The 24,779-nt window shown below is 40.0% G+C and overlaps 1 protein-coding gene across 4 annotated transcripts in view; it reads right to left on the minus strand.

Moving 5' to 3' along the window:
* Positions 1 to 24,779, minus strand: part of cacna1ha (calcium channel, voltage-dependent, T type, alpha 1H subunit a) — a 170,202-nt gene that overhangs the window by 141,374 nt on the left and 4,049 nt on the right. For 2 of the 4 annotated variants that reach the window (XM_044331853.1, XM_044331856.1), the window contains exon 3: positions 8,561 to 8,678. The exons of the other annotated variants lie outside the window; for them this stretch is intronic. The gene's annotated coding sequence lies outside the window, so the exon portion shown is untranslated. The remainder of the gene's footprint in view (positions 1 to 8,560; positions 8,679 to 24,779) is intronic. 4 annotated transcript variants of the gene reach the window in all.

Consider the following 24,779-nt stretch of genomic DNA (forward strand, 5'->3'; position numbering starts at 1 on the left):
TGTAGATAATGGTGAAATTTTAAGTGGTCTACCTGTAATGGTTTGACATTTTGCTTGGGAGAGCTTTTGAGTAAAAAGATAAAAGCTTTCACAGAGGATCCAAATTGGAAACCTGAACTAAAACTGAATGGGGTAAAGCCTAAATTTAAACTATAATTAGCTAGTGAAACTTTGATTCAGACAGTGCCATGTACAGTTTGTCTGTGCTCAGTGTACAGAACAACATACAGTACTGTACTTAGCACTGATTACAACATGAAATCATATGAGGTCCATCCGAATGAATGTCACGATCCAATCATCCTAAGGTAATTGTGCATGATTTTTATTTATTTAGGCTGAGTGTCTGAGTGTTCTAGCTGTTGATCTGTCATTAGTCCTATACATAGCCACTTTATGACACTACTCTTCTATATTTAACTGTCAGGCACCAGGTTAGGACCAAACAGACCAGGAAATCTGTTCTTTGTTCTTCCTGCAGTCTGTGACAGTTGTTACATAACCTTACCCCTTCTTACATAAGTGTCAATTAGTCAGCTGTAAATTTCAAACCGTTAAAATACATTTGAAAAGCTTTCGGGCCGACACTCCCGGTGGCCTAGATTAATTTCTAATATAATACTTTTGTTTCTAGTGATAAATTGTAATCCTAGAGACCACCTTTGCACGGCAGGACAGGCCAGAGCAAAGTAGGAAACAGCATTTATTTTATTTTTTTGTTGACAGAATGTCACATATAGTGTAAAATATAATTTGATGTGACTGTGATAAAGCTGGAGGAAGATTGAAAAATGCTGTAAATACATCAGTTTATAAGGAAAAGTTTGGATTAGTTTGGGTTTTTGGAGACACATGTTTTTTCTGCATGCCATAAAATGATATTAAGCATTGCTACTTCTTTAACTCCAATGGGAATTACTATAATTCATTGACAGTGCCGACTACATAGTTCTGTGAGGACAATGACTGAGGAAATCAAATTGTGCAGCTTCACACCACATGTCAGGACAAGTCAGTAGTCACTTCTCAGCAACACTGCCAAGGCTTAGAAATGACCAGCTGGTGCAGAGAACATTATGGCCAAAATCCTGTGGCCAATTTGCATGTCAAATTATTTAATTTTGCTCCCCAAAGTGCACTAACTCTATAAAGTGATAACAATTACAATTAAAGCCACAGTTCTATAAACCAGGCAGGACTGGCATACAGATGGCTATTAATTCAAACAGATGGAATGTAAAGTGATTTAGGGAACAGCTGTATTTCTACTGCTCTTTATCTTTTTTCTTCCATCAAATATTAATGTTCAGATTTCTACCCACGTCACATAAATACAGAGAACTTTACCAAATGAACAAAGAAAACAAACTTTGAATCTTATTTATGAAGTCAAGGCAAGCCAAACATCTATGTTAATGTACAAGATGGACAAGATGGTTTCATCTTTCAATTTCAAGCTGAACAATCTATAAGAACCAATTGGCACGCACGTTTAATGTATCCCTTCAGTAACACACAGTTTCTTCAATTGCAATAGCGTGTTACAATTCTCAGGGGAAAAAAGAAAAAGAAAACATCTGTCACTGTAGCCCCAATAATCTGCTTTCTGCTCTAATTTTGTTCAGGTTTGGGAGTTCTTAGACTCAATTCTCTGGCAAAAATCCCTTCTGAGGGGCTGTCACAGTGGGGATTTGTGAGTTTATGAATCTTTCTCACGCTGTCAATCTCTTCCTCTGTATATCTCACTGAAAAAAAGTATCTTCTCTTCTTTTTGTAGCACTTCTCCTTTGCACGACCATCCTGGGACCACATCGATATTATCGGGCCAACCATCTTTCATTGCTGCACTCATTGCAGGCCACTCCAGACAATCGTGCCAACTGAAAGCCAAGATTCTGACATGTTCAATACTTTTTTTGTCTTTACTGGAGCATCGAGGCCTCATCTGATGTGAGCAAAGTGGCAAGTGGGGAACAGAACAGCCTGGCTGTGTCTTCTCATAACCTCCGAGTCAAAAAGAGAGGAACAATTGAGGGAGAGTGTCAGAGAGACAGTATTATTCCAGTAGCTTCAGACTGTTCCGCTCTCTCTTTCCAGCTTTAACAGGAGGTTCATGCGTTAAGCGGAAATGGTACAAATACAAAAAAAAGAACATCTGCTTCATCACTTCTGGGTTCAGATTATGTTGTTTTTCTTTCCTTCTTTCAATCTGACCTTACTCTGCTGAACACACCCCAAAAATTCACACATGAAAAGAAAATCAAGTTTAAAGGATGACTTTAAAAGGGAAATGGTGTCTGACATCGTCAATTTATCAGTCAAAAACATAAACATAACGGACAATTTATTGTTTCCCATATTCTCCTTTGAATGCCAAATGTAGAAATTCTTTTGTTTCATAGTATCAGTGTGTTGCATATTTTGAGAGAGAAAGAGCACAGGTGACTCTCAGGTGGAGAGCAGATAAACAGACACACTTGAATAACAGAATAACACTTGAGTGCATTGACGGAGGGGGAGGAGATGTGGTCATGTGAGGAGGAGAGCAATGAGGGCGTTCACAATTAAGTTTAAGTGTATTATGATTGCTCGTTTGTGTTAATTATCACTATTTATGTCATCATCAACACTGATGGAATACAAAAGCCTTAAAAGCAATATATGCTGATTTGCACTTAGTGCTTTGCAAAGTCACTGAGTCAAGTTAAAGAGTTTAAGTGAGATGGGCGGCGGGGCGAGGGAAGGATGGATGGATGGATGGAGGGGATGCTGGAGAGAGGAAGGGGGGGGGCTGATTCAGGGAGGAAGGGTGTGATGAGGTGATGGTGGAGAGGGAGGAGAAAACATGTTGGTGTAAAGCAGAAGAAAAGAACAGACCATTCTCTTTGGTTTGAACGAGAGTGAAGATAACAGCGTGTGTGAGTTTGTGAGAGAGAGAGAGAGAGAGAGAGACAAAGAGAGAGAGAGAGAGAGCCTGCTCAGCCCTGCCATCATGCACCAATCCCTCGCAATATGGGTCAGCATATCCCTCCATATAAACCCAGCAGCATGTGACCGTGTATTACATTTCATGCTATTGTGCTTTACTTGGGGAAAATAATAACAAGATGAATGACTATCTTAAGTATCCGAGACAGACATACGTACATAAAAGCTCATCATCATTTGACCCATTAAAAATACACTGGGAGAGGAAATCATCATTTTATATTTCTCTGTTTGCTATGAAGCTACCTATTCACTCCCGTCTGCCTCTCATACACATATGTTTGCTGACATGGTGAGGGTGACGTCTTTAAAGCAAATAACCAGCTGTTATGTCAAATGTATGCTGCATTCAATAATCATTTAGAGGGTGGTGGATAATAAGAAAGTAAAATGGAGAGGCAGTAGGACTGGAAGGGGGGGGAGAAAGAAAAATGAGCAGTCCTGGTGAATACAAAACCTGTCTTTGTAGCCTTCCTTCTGTATATTTGTTTGTCGACATTTCTGCAGCTCTGTTGCTCACGTGTTGAACGGAATAGCTGCAGAGACCTGATGCTGAGGCAAACACATGGATACAGTCCATGCAGACTTTTTCCAACTCTATTCTTCAACCTTAACCCAAATCCCAGCCCTAAACTAGACAAAAGGTCTGTAACATAACCTTGAACACATAAATATACAGACACTCGCATCACAGGTTTGCAGTGTTGTGGTTGAAACTGCCTGCTTCTCCGATGTAATGGACACTCATTCACCCCCGCATCCATCCCTCTGTCCTATGACCAGTCCTGAATTCTTCAGTCTAACAGCTGCGAATGCTATGATCCCTTACCCAGCAACACGCACACACACACACACACACACACACACACACACACACATAAACATGCAGGCACTTGAACTTAATAATGTACACAGGCTGTCTGAGACACTCTTACACATACACTCACATTATGCTCACACCAGGGTTGGGATTTTCAACTCTGCCAAGGTCTACTCTAAAATGTGAATGTCTAAAACCGTCTTAACGTAAATCCATCTTGAATTGAATCATTTAGAATAACTGCAAAATCAATAAAGACTGAAACGTGGTGTCGCCTCACATTTTGAACGGAATAAATCGGGGCTTTGCGCGCAAACACACACACACACGCTACAGCAGAACTGAATGATTGCAAGTGTCTGCGCCAACAAGTAGCTAAAGGGCAGTAAGAATCAATACAACTGGCAGGGTAATTAACCCATAACCAGTTGAGCGGCAGGTTTTCAATCTCCTACATTGTTTTCATCAAAGCGTTGGTGTGCACATTTGAAAACAAAAACCTAAATTTTCACAGTATTTACAGTATGTAATTAGTGAAGCACAAAATTTTTTAAAAAATCATAAGGGAATCTAGTGTTAATCTCATCAGCCAGCCATGTATCCAATAACAGGCTTCTGTTGGCTAAAAATAAGCCAGTATACAGTTTTGATTATAAAGACCACATGTGAAAACACTTGTACATATATTGCTGCATAATAATAATAATAATAATAATAATAATATGTGATGTAGGGTCTGCAAGATTTGCAGACACTGATAAAGTGGGATTGTTCCTCTCTGGCTGACTGGTGTGGAAGGAATGACTTTTGTTTTTACTGGCATTCACATGTGAGAATTCAGTTCTACATCTGTAAACTGAGCCAAACGTTGAGATTAACGGTGCAGCCCGAGCCTCGTTGTATCCTTGAATTTTTCCATGGTAATTTCATTGACGACTGAATATCAATTAGTTAAAGTGGTTAATGTGCATTATCAGTGCTAACACACTGGCTAACACTTGCTTGTCTTCAATGAGCCCCTGGTTTGGTTATGTTTAATTCATGAGGCGCCATCCACAACGTCTGGATTAGACAGTGTCTGATGAATATGGATCGAGGCGCTTTCTATACACATACACCCACACTGAAACCAAGCAATAACTCCGGGTTTTAGAAACTTTTCTGACACAAACTGCTCCATTGAGTGACTTTTCAATACTACATTTACCTGTTTTTTTGCCTGTCGGGTGGGTGTTCCCGTCTAGTTCTAGTTCAGGTCTAGTCATCAATAAAAACTAGACAGTTTGTACTTCTGGCAGCAGCTCCGAGGGCTGTTTCTGACTCTTTTTTTTTTTTCCCAGACACCAACGGTGCAGTCAGTAGACTTATTACCTGTCATCAACTCTCCTTTCCGGCTCATCTTCCCTCCACTTGCTTCGCTGCATCACTGATGGCTTTTATCTTTTCATAATCTTCTAAGTCATATTTTATTTTTCATAGACTGTCAGCTCAGTGTAACATTGATGTGAATGTCTACCTGTATGCTATTTGCAAAAGACCCTCCTTAATGCCCACACTCTTGTTCACAACTACAACTTTATAGGTGTGCTACCAACTGAGAAGGGCACCCCCTTGTGGCCAAATTGGTCACCTTATTAGAGTTTGTAAGTTTTCAGACTACCCTGTGGCTTTTTCTCTCAAAAGCTTCTAACAGCATGTCATCACGGTACAGGTAACGTCAACACATTAACTTCAGCAACTTGCTTCAAACCGAAAAAAAAAAGTGTAATCACAGCCTTAGCCTCCAATGAGAGATCATAAACTTTCATGAATACAGTTTGACTCCATCGTCCAAGAGTTGGCTACAGTGGCAATAAATAAGAAAACTGGGTAAATAGCATTAGTAGCTGAACAGACATAGAAAACATTGCTGTCTTCAGAAATGCAAGTAACAGTGCAGGAAAGTGCAGCCTAGAAACAGCCCCAAAACTGTCTTGTAATTTTAGTGCGGATGGCTTGCAAGGTGGCTCTGTGACAGCGCGAGTGGCTGTGGACAGTGAGAGGACACAGAGAGACAGTCGATCCTGTCAGCCAGGTCACAAAAGTTTAAGAGAAGTTTAGACGCTGATGTGACCCATCCTCCTCTTCTCGTTACATCATCCTCGCTTCCTTGCTTCCCTTTCTTACCTCTGTCCCTCCCAATTCCTTCACTTCTCTCCTTTTCCCCTGCCCACCTCCGACCTCCCTTCTCAGAGCAGTGAAGTGAGGCGTTGTTCCAGTGATAAAATTCAGGTCATATAAAGTGTATAACAGGAGTCTTCAACATCAATTTAAATCCCACTTAGATTTACAGCTATGAAGAACAAGAAATGAATGAGAGCAAGTGATGTGTGTTCAGGCTAATAGCGGTTGTATCCTGGATATATGAGCCATATAACATCAGATCTGACCAAACATGCTGAAATCACTGCAGACAGGCCTGCTTCACCTCATAAAGCTCCAGCTCCACAGGGTTGTGTAGAGCACCATTAACCCAGCAAGGATGGCACCAGTAGTGAATGGTATCTTCTCACTCTCCTCTTCGAATCAAACTGTGATGCGGTCTGTTAACTGTGGAAGAGTAATTGTATCCACCTACTGGACACAGCCTCTACAGTACGTACAAGGTCTGGCCTCTACCCTCATGCATAGAAAGCCTGGAATAAAAAAAATGAACAGAAGTTATATTGCCAATTGGACTGATTCTCAATTCCTTTCTTCCTCTGTTCTTAACTGGCACAAACAGCAGTCGTTGATCATGTGCTCTTAATTGGTACGAACAGCAGGGAAGATAAACTGAAAAATCACAAAGACAGGCAGGCAGCTTCTTCATCGTTTGCTGTAAACCTACAGTTACTGGATCAGTAATTCTGGACCACTTTAGAAATCTCTAACCAAGCAGAGCTGCGTTTGTGATTGTGCAGTGTGAACCTGAGCAAAGATGACTTATCCACAGCAGCTGTGAGCAAACTGCAACTTGAAAACAAACTATAGGACTGACTGTAGCTAAAGATCCAACTGAACAATACATGGAAATAAAAAAGGACAATAACAATGAAATGAGGAACTGTGAAATTAGGCCTGACTATATCAATCAATTAGTGGATTGACAGAAAATTAATAGCAATTTAAAAAATTGATTAAATCTGTCATTCCATAAAGCTGCTCTGGTCAAAATGTTTATATTTGCAGTGGATTAAACTGCAGCAGGAAGCTGTTTTTGGTGAAAATGCTCTGATAAACCAACTGCATGCTACCTGCCCAGCACCAAGCTGGTGAGAATAGTGGTGCACTTAGCAGCTAAAGAGCCAGATCATTCTCTCAGGAGTTGGTGGAGAGGCAGATAGAAAAAGGAGGAGTGAATAGTGGACTTACTTTCATCAAGTGGACAGAAACACGACTCCAAATGGATGCGAATGTTGTTCTGTGGTTGCTGGATGTGTAAATAGGCAACTGCTCGCTAACATGTTCACCATTTCCACTTGATAAGGTGATCATATGTCAATGTTGGGATTTCCCCACATGGTGAAAAAATCATTTGCTGCTCTCAGGTTCACAAAATGTTAACAATCACTTGCTTTTCTTCATTTCATATCATTGCTAATTTATTGTTTGGGTCTTTTTTTAGGCACTGGTCATCAGGTAAATTAAACTCATTGGAGACATTGCAACTGCCACTTGTCATCATGTTATTACGTCATTATGTTTCCTAGGATGGGAAAGGCTAGATATCAAATGTAACCATGGCAAAAGCTTTAAAAGCAACAACCCGTCTTGGGTACAACAGGCAATATGTTGAGTCATTAAACCAACTGCATTCGGGTTATTATTGACGTTATGAACTGCCTTTTTGATCTAGAAAGCTTGCCTTTATGCAGATCAATGTAGCTGACAGTATTAGCATTTCACCAATCTTTCTTTGTTTTGCCTTCCTCTGGCAGGATTTAACTTTTTATCAGTGTTTGGATTACTGGGTCATAACAACCTCTCTGCTGGCTCCGCAGTGAGATACCACATCACAATTGTGTTTATCCAAATCCAATCTTCTCATATTGCCGATGCACAAAAATGCGCACATCCCGCCACGGCCAACTCAGGGCAATCCCTCATTTAAAGACACCGAGCAGACGCACGCAGCACCACATCTGTACAACACACAATTACACCACAGATATACGCTATAAACCTAATCTGGAGCTGTAGTTGTGTGGATTCACACAACTACAGCTCCAGATCACGATAACTGTTAAATATGGAGATGATGCCTCTAGGCGGCACGTGTCACTCACAAATCAATACATGAGAGCGGCATCTTATCCGGTGACAGCAGCAATAGCGCAACATCAGGAGTCAAGTGGATGATAAAACTCAGTTTTGCCGCATCTGTTAGTACAGTGAATTATCTATCATACTACTTTAGCTGCAGGGGTAAATGAAGAAGTTATGCATATTTCTCTAACTAGGCCACAGGGGAGGTGGTGAGGGAGCGAGGAGGAGGGGGGGGGGGGCAGTTGGTGGGGGTTATGTGATTGTCAAGACATAAAGAATTCCCACTTTTCTGTGTGAGCTGAGGCTGTGTGTGTGTGTAAGAGAGAGGGAAAGAGGAAAAAGAGAGAAAGAGAGAGGATAAAGGAAGAGGAAGAAAGCGAGAGATGAAAAAGTAAGCAACTGTATAAGAGCAGGGTAGACTTAAAAGCCCTGATATTCTGAGTAAAAACATCAATATTCACGCACAGTATAAAGCTGAACTGCAGGCTTGATTTGAGTTCCCCGTCTCTCTCTGTTGATGATACTGCAGAGCTGGGAGGAGGACTTCTTCCTCTCTCTCTCTTCGTCTTTCATGTGTTCAGCTCTGTGGAATCCATAGATAACAGGCATATGTAACACACACACAGACACAGAAACACACATACACACACACACACACGCATGCTGTGGTGTCGTATAAGCAAAGCAGCGCACTCCGAGGTGAGTGTGTGAACGCGTTAAGAATGTTTTCAGGTTAGACTGTAGTTCAAACGCTCACACAGAAGAGAAGAAGAAGAGGGGATGGAGGGGAGTGGGGTGAGTTTGTTGCTATGCAACCAGACTGTGCTGTTTGAGAGCATAACCATCCACTCTGCAATGAGTTAACGCGTGCATGCGCACACATGCAAGTACGCGCACACACATACATGCACCCACGCATATGCAGAAACTGTGGGAATCTGCACAGACACAAACATTCCCATGATTGATTTCCACAAAGTGCTCAAAAGCATTTAAATATCTGACGTGTATCTTCACATCATATGTTAGTTTCGTTCTGAAAACGGTCAGAACAATGCCCCTTTCCTCGGCATGATAGAAATTCCCTCCTGAGATAGCAGTTGGAGTCAGACAAAAAATGACCCAAAGCGTATTGTAAATTCAGCGAGAGCGTCAGTCTGCTCTCATGTGACCCACCAGGACAAATCATAAAATAGCATGAATAGCTCTCATTATTCATTTCTATATTAGCATCCTGTCCCATGGTGTCATCTCTCAGGCATAGCAATACATTGCATTTGCATGTTTCAAAGAGCCTCATTGTCAGTGGGGAGATCATCTGAACATCCCTCATACATTCTCTCATACATCCTCATGCATGAGCATAGCTAACTCGCTATCATTTCTACTGGCCACTGCTCCTGCTTGTTTTAGTATCATGATGTTTATCATTTACATAGTATTAAGAAATGTTTTTACATCAGATACAGCTAAATATGGATCGATGTTACCAAAATCACAAAATAAAAAGGTATAAATCTCACTGTTTGCCTAGCTTTAAGCTTCAGATTCATGTAGTAATGTTGTTTGTGGTCAGTGTCCTGCACTGAACCATGCAGACTTCTAATCTGATACAGTATCAGTATGAGTAATTCTATAAAGAGTGATTCAGTCAGTGAGTATTTTATGTCAGCCTTTGCACTCTGACAATACTTTAACACTTCTACCAAAGCAATCAATAAGAACATTACTGTTAACTCAGAAGAACACAGAGACAACAGACAAACTCACATCAACACCGTGAAACTACGATAAGACTCTATCTCAACAATAATCACTTTGACATCAGGTGCAACAGTTTCATTACACACTGATCCAACTTATGAATCAGTGTGTAATGAACACTGATGCACAGTTTGGAGATATATTAAAACCTAAAATAAAAATAATAAACAGTAGACATCTCAAAAAATATAATTTTAAGTCTAGAAGGTGATGTGTGGAAAGTTGATGTGAAGATATTGAATGATAAAGTGAAGTTAATGGTTGGTTTCCAAAAATCAGCGCTGGCATTTTAAACATTTGTGAGCTGCGTTCTCTTAACTTCGACTTACTGCAAAGGATGGAGAAACACAACTTACTATATCCTGCATGCCATTTAATTTTATGACTAAGGCACCAGACATTAGGTTAACCATAAAAGGAAGGAATTAGCTTCCACAACACCACATCAAAGCACACACTAATCCCAATATTTTGTTTATTCTCATCACACGATAAGCTTTTATTTGATTATTTGTGCTGTTTGAATGAGTCACATGGTGAGACGTTGGAAGTCAGATATCTGAACGTCTATTTTTTTTTTTATTATTCTTTCAGCATTTCATTCGACAACATTCTGGAAAAAAAGAGTCACATATGTATGTAGGAAATGATCTTTGCATACCATGTCTGTAATGTACACCCTAACAAATGCACAAGTGCGTCAAGGGGGTATTTGTAGACAATGACAATGAAGGGACGGTAGATAAGTGAGTCATCATTTCCATTTAATCTCTTCTCTAATTTGCTGAGCAGCACTGTCTAATGCCAGCTATCATGTGGAGTGTTATTTTCCAGCGTAGGATCTGGCACGATTGCTTCACCAGCACTTGTTCTTACTGAGTGCATCTGGTGATTATTATCAGTTTTTCATGCCTTCTCTCCCATCCTTCTCCATTTAATAAATGTGTCACATTCCCCCCCGTCTCCTCACCCAGTCCTTTGCTTTCCCTCCAGTCCTTGGCCTAGTATACCTCCAACCCCCTCCCCTCCACCCACCACTACACTCATCCCCCTCCTCCCCTCTCTCTCTCTCTCTCTCCTCCACCCTTCCCCTCTAGTATTGGTCTTCAAAGCAGCAGGCAGAAGTCTACAGCAGCTCTGCAGCTCTTGAAATATAGATTTTATTGCCTGTGGGACCCTGCCTGCTGCTCTGTACATTTCTAACACAAAAAAAAACACACACACACACAGATACAGCTGTATGTGTTGCCATGCACGTGGTTTCACTCACACAAACACTTTCAATTTCTCGGGGTGTTATGTACACACAGGCACATCTTTCATTCCTTAGTATGTCCTTGTATAATAAACTTTGTACTCTTGCAGTGGTTCGATGTTATGATCTGATTAGTACAGAATGAACCGCAACCTTTACTAACGTCTTTCTCACCTCCTTCGCTCTTCTCTGTATGGTCTACTGCACTATCACTTGTGTTTGCTCCCTAAGACACTTTTTCAAACTTATCCCTTCTTAGCATTTACAGCCCGCTGACGGCAAAGAAAGCCGAATAAGCCAAAGTCAATTTGACTCAACCTGTCAACAAAAACACAAAATTGACCTTTTTGCTAATTAGTGGAGGATATGTATGCCCTGCATGAGGAGTAAACACAAAAATAAATCAATAGACATCACAGATTCAAGCAAAGTCGGTGAAAGACAGACAACTTCTCTTAATGAAGTTGGGAATAGAGTCGTTAAACAGTGGACGGCTCCAATTTCTTCCGATTTCGTTTTGATTTAATCCAACATGATTTGGAAATGCTCAAATTTTAAAACCACAGACGGGTGACTTTAAATCGTTAGGATGACAATTTTACACCAAATTCTCTGCTCTTCATCAGTATTGTGTGATTCATTTGTTCTCATTTATCCTGAGAAAGTCAATCACGTTGTCTCTTTTTTGGGTGGGGGAGGCCATACAGCTGTTGGTCTGGAAAATCTAAATACACACCAAAAAAGCGTCAAGTGTGCCAACTCTTTCTTGTTTTTTCTTCCCTTCACTACTCGATTTTCTTCTTTTTCTTCATCTGTTTGTCTTCCGCTGCCCCTCTCATCAGCCTTGCATTACTCTAGAACCCATTCGACCCGAGTTACAGTAAATACTAGCTAGATCACAAAAACATCTTGAGCACTTCTCGGTCCATCGGTTGATAATTGAACAGCAATCTTACCACTGAGATGCTTTTTTGTGAAAATGGGCTGTGTAACTCCATTGTAACTGCTCTGTATTGGAAACAACTCTCAAGGGAGGGTTCTCCATTGCTCTCTGTCTCTCTCATTTTCAGCCACTCGCAGTTTCCCTCCGGTCTTCCTCGTTCGCTCACTTGTTCGGGTCTTCCTCTCATTTCCCATCATTCCTTCTTTCATTATTGATTAGTTCAAAAACCTCTCAAATCCCAAAGAGTTGCCCCGCCCAAGCTGAGTGTTTGTATGTGTGTGTGTGTGTGTGTGTGTGTGTGTGTGCATCTGTGGAAGAGCTTCAGCCAAGTGGGACTTCGGGACCTACTTTACTACATTGACATCAGCAGTTGCCGGGTGTGTTCATAACTATGGTGACCCTGTTGTCTGGGCGACAGCCATTATGTTGTCACGGAAGCACTCAGGCTAATGGAGGAGCCGTATTAATGATGATGCTCTGTCCCCCCCACCCTCTTTCTCTCTCCTTTCCTCACACACACGTTCAGATATGCATACATTACTAATGCTCTTCCATAATAAATGGCTTCTTCATTCCTCAGACGCCAGCCATAAATCGATGACACTTTTACCTGACCTGCTTTCTTTTACTCATTTGCTGAAGCGCACTCAGACACAATCACACGGACGGAGACACAGCGGCTCTGTTTACCTAGTCATTTCATCCATTGATTAAAGTTTTATAGAGGCCAGTTATTGTCTGTAAGCAAAAAGATGCAGCTGTCCGCAGTTTTAATAGACATGATGTGTCCCTGGCAAACATACTGTACATAGAGCAGATGGAAATCATTATGAGTCATATCATGATTTTCTTCCTTTCAAGAGGTTGCTACCAGGGATGCATGCTAAAAAGCTATCCGCTGACAGTAGAGAGTATTGCATATGTGTGTGTGTGTGTGTGTGTGTGTGTGTGTGTGTGTGCTCACTTATTATGTGCCTGTGTGTGGGCATCAGTTTTTGGCCCTCAACTATGCGAGTGTACATGCCTGTGTTTGATTCTGTCTAGCAGCTGAGCATGTGTGTGTTTTTCTATATGTGGTGCCTGAGTGCATTTTCTTGCTGAGTATTGGTTAGCTGGTCCTACTGATAATGAAAGAAATGTCAGTGAAAGGAAACTTCACTGAGAGGCAGATAGAGGGATGATGGATGGATTCAGCTAGTTAGCAAGTAGTGTCCTGACATATATATATATATATATATATATATATATATATATATACATATATATATATATATATACACACATACATGTATATTTTAAACCCAGGTAAAATATTTTCCTCAGCAACTATATTACTTTTACCCATCTATCTCCTAGAGTCCAAAGACAGAGGTTAAGTGAACTGGACACTCTAACTTGCCTATAGGTGTGAATGTGAGTGTGAATGTGTGATAGATTGGTGACCCTGAACAGTGGATTAGAAAATGGAGCACTGGATGAATGTATAATACACAGCATGTTACTAAATTAACTGTAAATACACCATCAAAAAGTTATAAAAAATATATAATAAACACAATTGACGTGACCTGTGATGGACTGACGTCACGTATTAAAAGCCTTACCCCACTTCTCGCCCAGTGTATGCTGGGATAAAATCCAGCCACCTGCAACCATGCACAGGTAGATGGGATGGAGGTTGGATGAATGTATTGACAGCTGGCAACTACTCAGATTTTAGTGATGTTTACAACTTGTAAGCATTCAGATCATCAGACAAGTCAAAACAGTTATTAGATTGCAGAGTTGGAAAGTGAGAGTTAAAATACTATGAAGTGACGATATAACACTGTTGGGGATAGTAACAAAGGATTTGTGGAAAATCCATTGGACTGCAGCTGTGCTCATTTACATCGTGAGTAAATACTCTGCTAAATATAAAAAGTGGCAGATTTGCAAAGGTGAGAAAGTACAGTAAGCAGGATTTGAAATTCTCTCTCAAGCTCTATTTTACATTCTTCATACAACTACTTGTCACTTTTCGAGTGCAACACAATGGGCCTCATGCAAGCACATTTTTGTATTCTTATCCTAAAACTGTCTGCCTTTATTTTGTGAGGTTTGCTCACACGAGTGTTCCAAGCCAGATTCAACAAACTGTCTTTACTCCCTGAACTTGCCGTAAATCGCTTGTTTCAGCATGACGAATATCACCTGTTCATGTTTGTGAGATTTAATCATTAGCATAATCAACGGCCCTAAAGTTGCCATATAAGGCTACATGTTGTGCTCAGTTTGTGGGCAAGTTTCATTTACAAAAATGTTCTCAAAGAGCAAAAAACAAGAATTTCACACTGCAGAGTTTTAAGTCCTGCTTTCAGTAATCAACAGACAAAAACATAACTTTTTAGAAGTGTCAGTAGTAGGGGACCCTAAACAATTAAGAAATATTAATAAGCTTCAAACAACATGCCATCAGAGCAGTTTGTAGTGTGACAGAAATAAAGACGGAATGGTATGAAATGAAATTAGCTGCTAGAAATGTCTTTCCCGCCTTTTAGTGTGGCCATTCAGAACAGCTATGAAGATTTCTGCCTTTAGACATGGTTGGACAAAGAACCATTTAGTGTAAAGAATGCTCAACCTTGAGGACATTCAGGTTAAGATAAGTCTCCTAAATTATCAAATAAGCATTTCTGCTGACTTTTGTTATTGAGATTGCAGAACCCCTAACTGTGAAACAGCAGTAGTTCTTGTTACTGTTTGAATGTGTGTACTACTCCCCCAGGCTGTTGCTGTAAATAAGAATGGGTTCTTAAACAGTTTGCCCTGGTTAAATGGAGGTTAAAAATCGTACACAGGCTTCCAATCTCAAGAGTGGAGTGGTGATACAGGGGAATGGAAAAATTACACAACAAAAGCACTCTAGGCTCCATCATTCCCCTTTAAGTTTCAATGATGTTTAGATTAGGTGACTGGGGAAGCACCTCAAGTCATTTGAAACCACTCTTGAATTTGTTTAGCTGTGTTTCTGGGAAGGGTTATTGTATTTGATTAGACCGTCAAGAGGTAACTGTATGATGCACCCCGTACTGTAAAGTGGCCATGCAGTTCTTCAGAACTATGCAGGGCAATGATATAATCTAATGACCTCATCCAAACCACTATAGATCATACCTAACAGCTGGGAGCACATGGCTGAAAGCATTCTGGGGCTTCTTCCATCTGTCCAGATATTGGAAAATGGTTATAAATGATCCTTTAGACCATTCATTCAACCATTTATTTTCTAAACCTGCTTACATTCAGGGTCACAGGGGGGTCGGAGCCTATAACAGGACCAAAAGCAGGGACACTCTGAGGGTGAGCAGCCAGTCTAATAAAAATCTTATTGTTTTCTCATCACACAGTTTTTGTTATTCTAAAACTGGGTGTTATATGATTATGCACTGGGTTTTGACACAGAGGGTTCATCAGTGACAGTTCTACAATTCCATCACTAGATTACTTTTTGAATTTATCAATTTTTAATTTTTAGCAATTATTTTGTTAGATGCTTTGCAATCTCCTTTCTCAGCTTATTGGAGAGATTTCTCTAAGTTAATCCAAAAATATTAATTGTTGTAAGCGTCTACACTGTCTCATTCACAACTCAAAACACTTGACAAAACACAACAGCAACAATTATGGACCAAGCTGTGAGAACATTTGCATGGCTTTCACACAGAAAGTGACTACAGCCTTCAAATTTCCTGAATACTTCTCTCACTCAAACACAAACAACCAACAAAACTCTGTGGATCTGCGGCCCATTTTGCAAATGCTTACATACTCACTTCAAAACTCTTCAGTTTATGTTCAAAAACTAACACAAATTCATGTGGACGGCCATTTGCCAAATCATAACCACACTGAAATACATCTATGTTCAACCAAAAGCCCACTGAAACCTTCCCTGCTGCATTTCTATGACTTGTTCTTGTAGAATACATTGTAGTTACAAATTTTGTTTTTCTATTGTGTAATGAAGAGTTTGTTTATACAATATACACAATTCATCATCAATTAAAAAAACAACATACAGTACCAGTTTGGACACACCTACTCATTCAAGGGTTTTTCTTTATTTCTATTTTCTACATTATAGAACAATATTAAAGACATCAAAACTATGAAGTAACACATACACACATAACACATTGTTTAATACAATCATGTAGTAAACAAAAATGTTAAACCAAAATGTCTTTCATAATTTAGATTCCTCAAACCTTTTGCTTTGATGACAGCTTTGCACAATCAGCCCTCTCTAGGCTAGCTTCATGAAGTGGTCACCTGGAATGCTTCTCCAACAGTCTTGAAGGAGTTCCCACACATGCTTAGCACTTGTTGGCTGCTTTTCCATCACTCTGCAGTCCAACTCATCTCAAACCCTCTCAACTGGGTTTAGGTTGGGTGATTTTGGAGGCCAGGTCATCTGATGCAGCACTCCATCACTCTCTTTCTTGGTCAAATAGCCCTTACAGAGACTGGAGGTGTGTTTTGGGTCACTGTCCTGTTGAGAAACAAATGACGGTCCCACTAAGTGTAAACCAGATGGGATGGTGTGTCGCTGCAGAATGTTGTGGTAGCCAAGCTGGTTAAATGTGCCTTGAATTCTGAATAAATCACAAACAGTGTCACCAGCAAAGCCGCCCCACACCATCACACCTCCTCCTCCATGCTTCACGGTGGGAGCCGCACATGCAGTAGACTCACAGATCAGTCTTGAAACACTTCGTTCATAGAAACTGAAGACAGTCCCCCAGGTTTTGTTGTTAGAACTGGGTGGAAATAATTAAAGAGTTTAAAAAAAACATGCATTGCAGAACCAATCCAAAGTCTTTACAGCAGCCCATCATATTGGGGCAGTGCAGATGGAGGAGAATGGGGGGAGAGCATAATTTCTGGTAAGGCGTGTCCTTGACAAAAATGTAAGGGGTGTAGGTTTGTTAGTGGCCGTTCTCGCCACAACTACCGTGCATTTGAAAATCCCCAGAATGTGGTAGGTGGAGATCGCGGTATTGCAAGACTACACATGCACATACCATCCATTCACCTTTTCTGCGTCTCACAAAGGCACAGCGGTGGGGACCAAAAATCTCAAATATGGACTCATCAGATCAAAGTATAGATTTCCACTGGTCTAATGTCCATTCCTTCTGTTTCTTGCCCCAAGCAATTCTCTTCTTATTATTACTCTGCCTCAGTAGTGGTTTCTTTGCAGCAATTCGACCATGAAGGCCTGATTCACGGAGTCTCCTTCTAACAGTTTATGTTGAGATGTGTCTGCTACTTGAACTCCGGGACGCATTGATGTGGGCTCTAATCTGAGGTGCTGTTATTTTTCTGAGGCTGGTAACTCTAATTAACTCCTCCTCTGCAGCAGAGGTAACTCTTGGTCTTCCTTTCCTGGGGCGGTCCTCATGATGACATCCAGTTTCATCATAGCTTTTCATGGCTTTTGCGATTGCACTTGAAGAAATTTTCAAACTTTCAAAGTTCAGGTTCTTTTCCGGTTTGAATGACCTTCATGTCTTAAAGTAATGATAGATTGTTGTTTCTCTTTACTTAGTTGAGTGGTTTTTGCCATAATATGAATTACTACAGTAGTTGAATAGGGCTATTTGCTGTATACCAATACTACCTCAGCACAATGCAAAGGATGGTCTCAAATGCATTAAGAAAGCAAGAAATTCCACCAATTAACTTTTGACAAAGTACATTGTTCACTGAAAAGCATTCCAGGTGACTACCTCATGAAGCTGGTTTAGAGAATGCCAAGAGCATCATCATCATCATCAAGGCAAACGGTGGCTACTTTGAGGAATCTAAAATATGAAACATAATTTGGTTTGTTTAAGAGTTTTTTGTTTACTACATGATTCCATCATTGGTGGCTGGTCAATGTAGAACACTGTGGTGCCGCCCCCAATCCAATTATCCAGAGAAGAATTAAATTAAAACATGCTAAACATAAACTAATTATATGTCACGAAATAAAACATGTTTATTGTTACTCTGTGTCTTATAGTCATGCCAGCATTTATTAAAAATTGGTTTACAAATTGTATTTGGTTCATTTGGTGTGAATACATACACTTCCTGTTTGAAGGGCGCCAGCCAAATGAGTGTGTATGTAGGTCCTTCAACTTTTGGCAAGCAGGTGACCTGAGGCTGCGCTATAATTGATTGCTTCAGATTTGTCACGGGACACAGCTCTCTGCACCCCGTACAGTCCTATTTTTATTGGTGGAATTTCCCCGCAACGTCATCAGTGAGATGTGCGCACAAGCAGGTTTCAGTTTTTCAGAGAGTTAATGTTCCAAATGTTACGAAAATCTATCCTGTACAGCAATCAAACAGCAGGAATTATGTATACGCTAACATTACTTTATTGTTTTCATGCTAACGTTGTTTGTATGACAGGGAGCTTCTGTGCAATTAACCCGTGCTGCTGGTTGATGGTTTGGGACACATGCAGCTACTTTTTCACTACCTGTAAACTTTGTGTAGTGTGTGTTAGCGTCATCACTGCTACTAGCTGCCCTTTCTTACTGGAAATTGTGTCATTATGTTAGCTTTTTGTTTAAATATAGCTTTGTGTGGGTTTGTTGGTGTTCACATTTTAATAATGTTGATAATAACCCCACATAGAATTATTATTTCTGCTTTAACAGTATTGAATTGTCCATTTTTGCTAAGCCAAGCAGTAGTGCTTCAGCACACCCTGCTGGTGATACATGGTAATAGCATACATGTCAAATGGGTTTTTACAATTACTTTACATTCAGTCTTGTGTTCCTGTATTACTGACATTACTTGTTTGTTAAGTGACCACATGGTGGCGCTATTGGTACCATGTTTTCATATGTTATGCATTTCCACATGGGACAACTGTCCATGAAGTAGGAATACATGAGCACTTCTCATAGAGATATCTTCTCATAGACTTTCCATTATAAATTTTAATATAATTTTAAAAAGTCCCCTCCCTTGTCCAAAAAAAACCAAAAAAACAACAGCTGCCACTGGATGCCATATGTGTTATTTTATAGTTCTGATGTGTTCATTATTGTTCTACAAAAAAATAGAGATCACAAAGTGATTGACTACTTCAAAGACTGCCATAAAAAGATATATCATGTGCTGCCTGTTGTTAGTGTTTTTTTTGTTTTTGTTTTATCTCAATGTGTTCTGCTTGACACAAGTTGTTGTCAGTTGTAATCAAGTGTTAGTTATTTGTTTTTGTGTGTAAAATGAACTGCTGTGCCCAGCAGTGTGTTGGTGAAGTTAATCAGAGTTATTTTGTGATTATTGCGGCCAAAAATGCTTGATTTTGCAGCGGCTTCTCTCAAAAATTGCTATACTACTTGCAATGTTTTATGTGCTCTTTTTGCGGTAAAATTGTGGGAATTACTAACTAAACTAATTCCAATAGAGAGTAATATGTAATCACTTCCTTCGATAAAAAGCATACTGCATATCACAGGAACAACTATATTTCAGTGTTAGTTTTTTAATTTATTTTCTGAACGTGAGAACCATGTGCTCATAGTTATATAAAAAAAGAAAATATTGTACTTGAGTTCCATTTATAAGCCTTTATTAAATAAACTTTCACTTCAACATTAGCACCAAATAAAATCAATCAACAATGCCATTAAAATAAACACATTAACATAAAAATATGGTTTCATTTCCAAAGTTCCTGTTTTTATGTTTGAGGTAGATTATGTCCATCTTTCCTGTCTGAATGAACAAAACATCAACTTGTATTCTTCTGACTAACTGAATGCAAACCTCATGTGGGAACATTTGGGAATTGTTTTGCTCGTTCTATGGTAGTTATTTTTGTTGGCAGGTGAGATTTTTCCATCTTCACCTGAATCCTTGCTGGATGTGCGCTGCGATGACGTAAGTCACTGCAACACGAAATGTGGCAATTAGCCCAAATCACAGTTGATTTGGCAATTTCATGCACAAAAGTTGCACAAAATTTCATGCACAAAATTACAAGCTATTGCAAACATTGCAGAGATTTCTTAAATTTGTGCTCATTATTGCAACTGTAAAATCGCAATTTCCTGGAGGGACTGGTTAACTATGTGAAGAGTTTTGAAGATGTGGACCTATTATTGAACCTTACATGTAACCAATTGTAAAAAAACTGTGTGCATACTAACTTCCACACCAGGTGCTCAAGCTGTAAAGACTGATAATTACACCTTGAGGTGGACGGGCAGTCCACGCCTTTACTTGAAGAGTTTACCAACTTTTATGTAAACAGTGTCACGGCTCTTGTCAATCAGATGTAATTGTCTTTTTAACTGTCAATAATTGAACTGAAAAGCACCGCCTTCTCTGTTGTGCCTCAGCTGAGATCAGAGGTGTGCTCTGTTGCACCTGTAACCACACCCTAGAGTGATGTTAAAGTCCACTGACCTCAATGTGAAGCACACTACATCACTGCAGAGGTTAAAACGGTGGAGGTCCGCAAAAACAAGAGATGGTGTTCAGTTGCTCTTTAATTACAGCTTTATTTTGTCCACTGCACTGCACCAGGTGTACCTTTGTTCAATCAGCAATTCAGATGTGTCTCAGAAATACCAGCTGTTGCACCAGATGTGGAAGATTAGCAGGTGGAAATGTATATCACAGCCCCTCCCTGGACTCCCCTCTCTCCCTCTGACTGAAATTAAATAGCTGAAAATTGAGAGACTAGAAGCGGATGCTTAGTGATTTGTTGTTTTTTTTCTCATTTTTCCACAAACTGCTCTGGTCTGCTGAGCTGTTTTTAAGAAATAAAAGATAGTCTCTATATACATGCAATAATGCCTCTGTGTACACCAGTTATGAACTTATATTGATGATCGCACTGTTTGTGTGTTGAGACTGCAACCAACCTGATCAACATGTCACTTCAGTGCTAAATGAGCTGTTAACAACCCATTGAAAAGTGTTCTATCTTGTAAATAACAAACATTTGAATTGCACTAAGGCTGCATCTAACGATTATTTTTATTATTGATAAATCTGACAATTATTATCTTGGTTAATCGGATCATTTAGTCTATGAAATGTCAAAAAGTAATAAAAAACACTGATTTCAGTTTCCCTAAATCCAAGGTAACATCTTCAAATGTCATGTCTAAATCACACACTGTAATTTGTTATTGTTTGACCATGTGATTGCCAGTGATTGCTAATGGTGATTATAACAAGATTAGAGTTGCAAATTTTAACAGATTTTAGTGCTGATGCAGCAAACTGAGGGTTCACGTTCAGGTTACTTTATTTGTGCCTGTAAGTAGATTTGGTTTGCAGCAGGAGAAAACAGGCATCTATCTTGACACACATTTTACAAATAGCACAGACAATAGACAAACATGATAAAGTGCTCAAGGCTCCAATAATTAGGACTTAAAAAGAGAAAAATAACAATAAAAACACTAAAATGCATAACCACTAGAATAAATAAGGTAAAATACAAGGTCAAAAATACAATAATCGTCCCAAGATATTTGTAGGATTGCACACATTCCACTGTCTGATCCTTAATGGATTTGACTTCTAAAATCAATTATCATGTCTTTGGCTATAGATACATACGTGGATGAGCAGGCTGTGGCCGGTCTCATTGTCCTGGAGCCGACTAACAATAGCAGAGTAATTTGCGTACTTTAAAATGGTCCTGTTTTCACACCTGCTCTGACACATATTTGCGTAGAGCATAAATAGTAGGCCGACAGCAACACATCCCTGTGGGGAGCCAGTGGAGGAGCAAACTTGGTCAGACAGAATTCCATTTACCTTCACTCTTTGTGTCCTATTAGTTAAAAAGTTGAGAATTCAGCCCACAAGATTGTTACTTAAGTCAAATTGTTCTAAAAGTCTGCTGGTTAAAATATGCAGTTGAATATGTTAAAAGCAGAGGAAAAGTCAACAAATAAAGTCTAGCATGAAACCCATTTCCCTCAAAGTGTTCTACTCCTCTGTGTGGCCTATAAGCAAGTGCATGCTCAGTTTTCCCTAAGATTTAACCTTAAGACAAGAACCAGTTTTTCAAAGGTTTTCATTAAAATTGACATGAGAGCAACCAGTCTTAATTTATGAAGCGTTTTGGGGCAACTAGATCTGGTAACAGGGACTACCACAGCATCCTTCCAGACCTTAGGTACATGCTGCTCCTGTAAACACTTATTAAAAATGTAGTGGAATACAAGACTCAGTTCTTTTGCACAAGATTTAAGTAAGCGACCGCAAATGTAGCCAGGTCCATGACTCTTATTTACTCTTACTTGAAAGGAAGACCTTTTCAACATGCTTTTGGTCTATGTCAAAGTGCTGATTGTCTTCAAGTTTGTGACTCATTTCCTGAATTTCATCCAAAGTGACATGACAGGCTGTTCTCTGGATTCCTGAGGCCTGCTATAGTTCTCATGCTTGACCGGGCTGAGCCAAAGTTTTTTTTTTTGCAGCCATTTTGTTCTCTAGTTCAGATTTATAGTTCTGTTTTGCTTTTACTGAACACTGAACATGCTGCACTAGCAGTATAATCAATAACTCATCTATAGCAGATGATACCGTGACACCACTCTTTGCAGCCCTGATCCCTTATTTTACACTCACTGTACATCACAGCCATTTAGGTTATACACTATAGAGATAAACAGCACAATCGAATTCCTTGTTATTCCACATTAATTTGTCCTAATTTGACAACAGATGCACAAAATAAGCTGGGATGAATAAGTAGCAGTGCTGGTGAAGCTGCTCCTATCTGACAGGCTCAAATAAATAAAAAGCTCTTCTTGGTCGCCCTTTTTTCCCAACCAGAGCCAACAGCATCATGACTTATTACTCTACCTCTGGGGAGCTCAGTGGACCAGGCTGACCTTAAAGACTCACACCCATGATGAATATCAAAATAACCTCCCCCCTGAGTTCTTTGAATCTATCTCTCCTCTCCTTATTCTCCCTCATCAGCTGCTTGATTTCCCCCTCACCCCAATCCCTCACGGCTGGTACTTTAAAACAGCTGTCTTTTCAAACCAATGGCTTCCTCGTTTTTTCCCTAACATCTTCCCCCCCCCCACCCCCACCCCCGCCTACTCTCCCTCTCTATGTCACCTCTCCAGTGAAGGACAGAAGAGGTTACTGAGCTGTGTGGTAGCCAGCGGGCAGGACAGGCTCTCACAAAAGAGAACATGAGGTTGATGCTGCTTCGAAATTTAGGTGCTTTTCTCACCAGTCATGTAGACATGGCTAATTTTACTGTCACCGTCATGCATAATGAGCTATTGTGGGAGAGCAGGACAGCCTCCTGGTTAGAAATTTGGCAGGTTTTATCCACACACAAAGCAATGCTGACTATCATTCCACATATATCGTTGCAAGTTGCTGTCAATGTGGAGTGGATTGTCAGGGAAATACCTGAAGTTTTACTTCATTATCAGGAAAAACAATTATCTGTCCCCTTTTAAGCTAAAATTGATGGCTTGAGTGTCAGCAGAGTGTGTCCTTTATTGGAAAACCTGCTTGGTTTATGTTCACAACAGTTGAAAAGCAGCCTTCAGCCTACACAGGCCAATCTGACTGGACAGATGGGCCCTTGAGATCCAAGAGGACTCTGAGGCAGAAAGATGTTTGGGAAGAGGCAGAGAGCGGGGGGATAGCATGTGGGAGAGGAGAGGAGGGGAGCAGTTTAACAACATGGTGTGGAGTTTTGGTCCCTCTCCCAGAGGGCATAAAAGATTCAAACTGGGCTAAAGACAGACCACACACACACACACACACACACACTCACCTACATGCATGCACCACACAAAACACATGTGCACACACCACCACCACCACCACCACCACCAAACTGTAGGATTCAGCCACACTAGAAAGCAGACCAGGTTAGGCAGACAAGAAGATGACTTAGAAAAAAAATGTCTGCAGACAGTTTAGCCATAAACAGAGGGAGAGAAAAAGACAGAGAGGCTGAGTGAGAGGAGGAGAGAGCCAAGAGAAGAGCTCATTAAACTGAATGTGAAGGGCAGCAACAGACAGTTTTTTTTTTTTTGTTGGACAGGCAGAAAGTATCGACTGTCGCAGGTATCATTACACACACAGTTGTCTTCATAAAGCAGCTGGAGTGGAGTTACCCAATACTTCTTTGGATAGTGCAATACAATCTGCCTGGTTAGTTAGTTAGTTAGGTAGATAAATAGGTAAAGGTATGAAGACATTTAAAGTAAAACTTTTCATGAATTCAAACTCATTCAAATCTTTTTTGATACAATTTATAGTTGACATTCTTTTTCCGCAATAGCCATTCAGTGCATTTGCTTTCTGTTGCCCTTCCAGTACTGGATTCAGAATGTCTACCTAAGCACAAGAGATTCACAGGAAAAGATGCATAATGCAGCGCAGCTTCGTCTTATTAATAACAGCCTAACTGTTCACTTATTTCCTGCTGTTCCTGTTTCATACTGAAAGCGTTAAACTGGCAGAATAAGGGGTGAATTTTAGACAACTGTCTTTTCTGCATTTCTTCAATCAAGCTTCTATGATTTGTTGAAGTGAGAGTAAAGTAGGCTCAACCAAACAGTATTCCAGTTACAATCAGATGACAGTAAAAAACTCACATTAAGCTCACTCACATTAAACTCACTGTCATATTTATCTTGACAGTGATATATAACAATACTAGT

The sequence above is a fragment of the Thunnus albacares genome, chromosome 17 (assembly GCF_914725855.1).
Source record: "Thunnus albacares chromosome 17, fThuAlb1.1, whole genome shotgun sequence".
Taxonomy (NCBI): Eukaryota; Metazoa; Chordata; class Actinopteri; order Scombriformes; family Scombridae; genus Thunnus; species Thunnus albacares.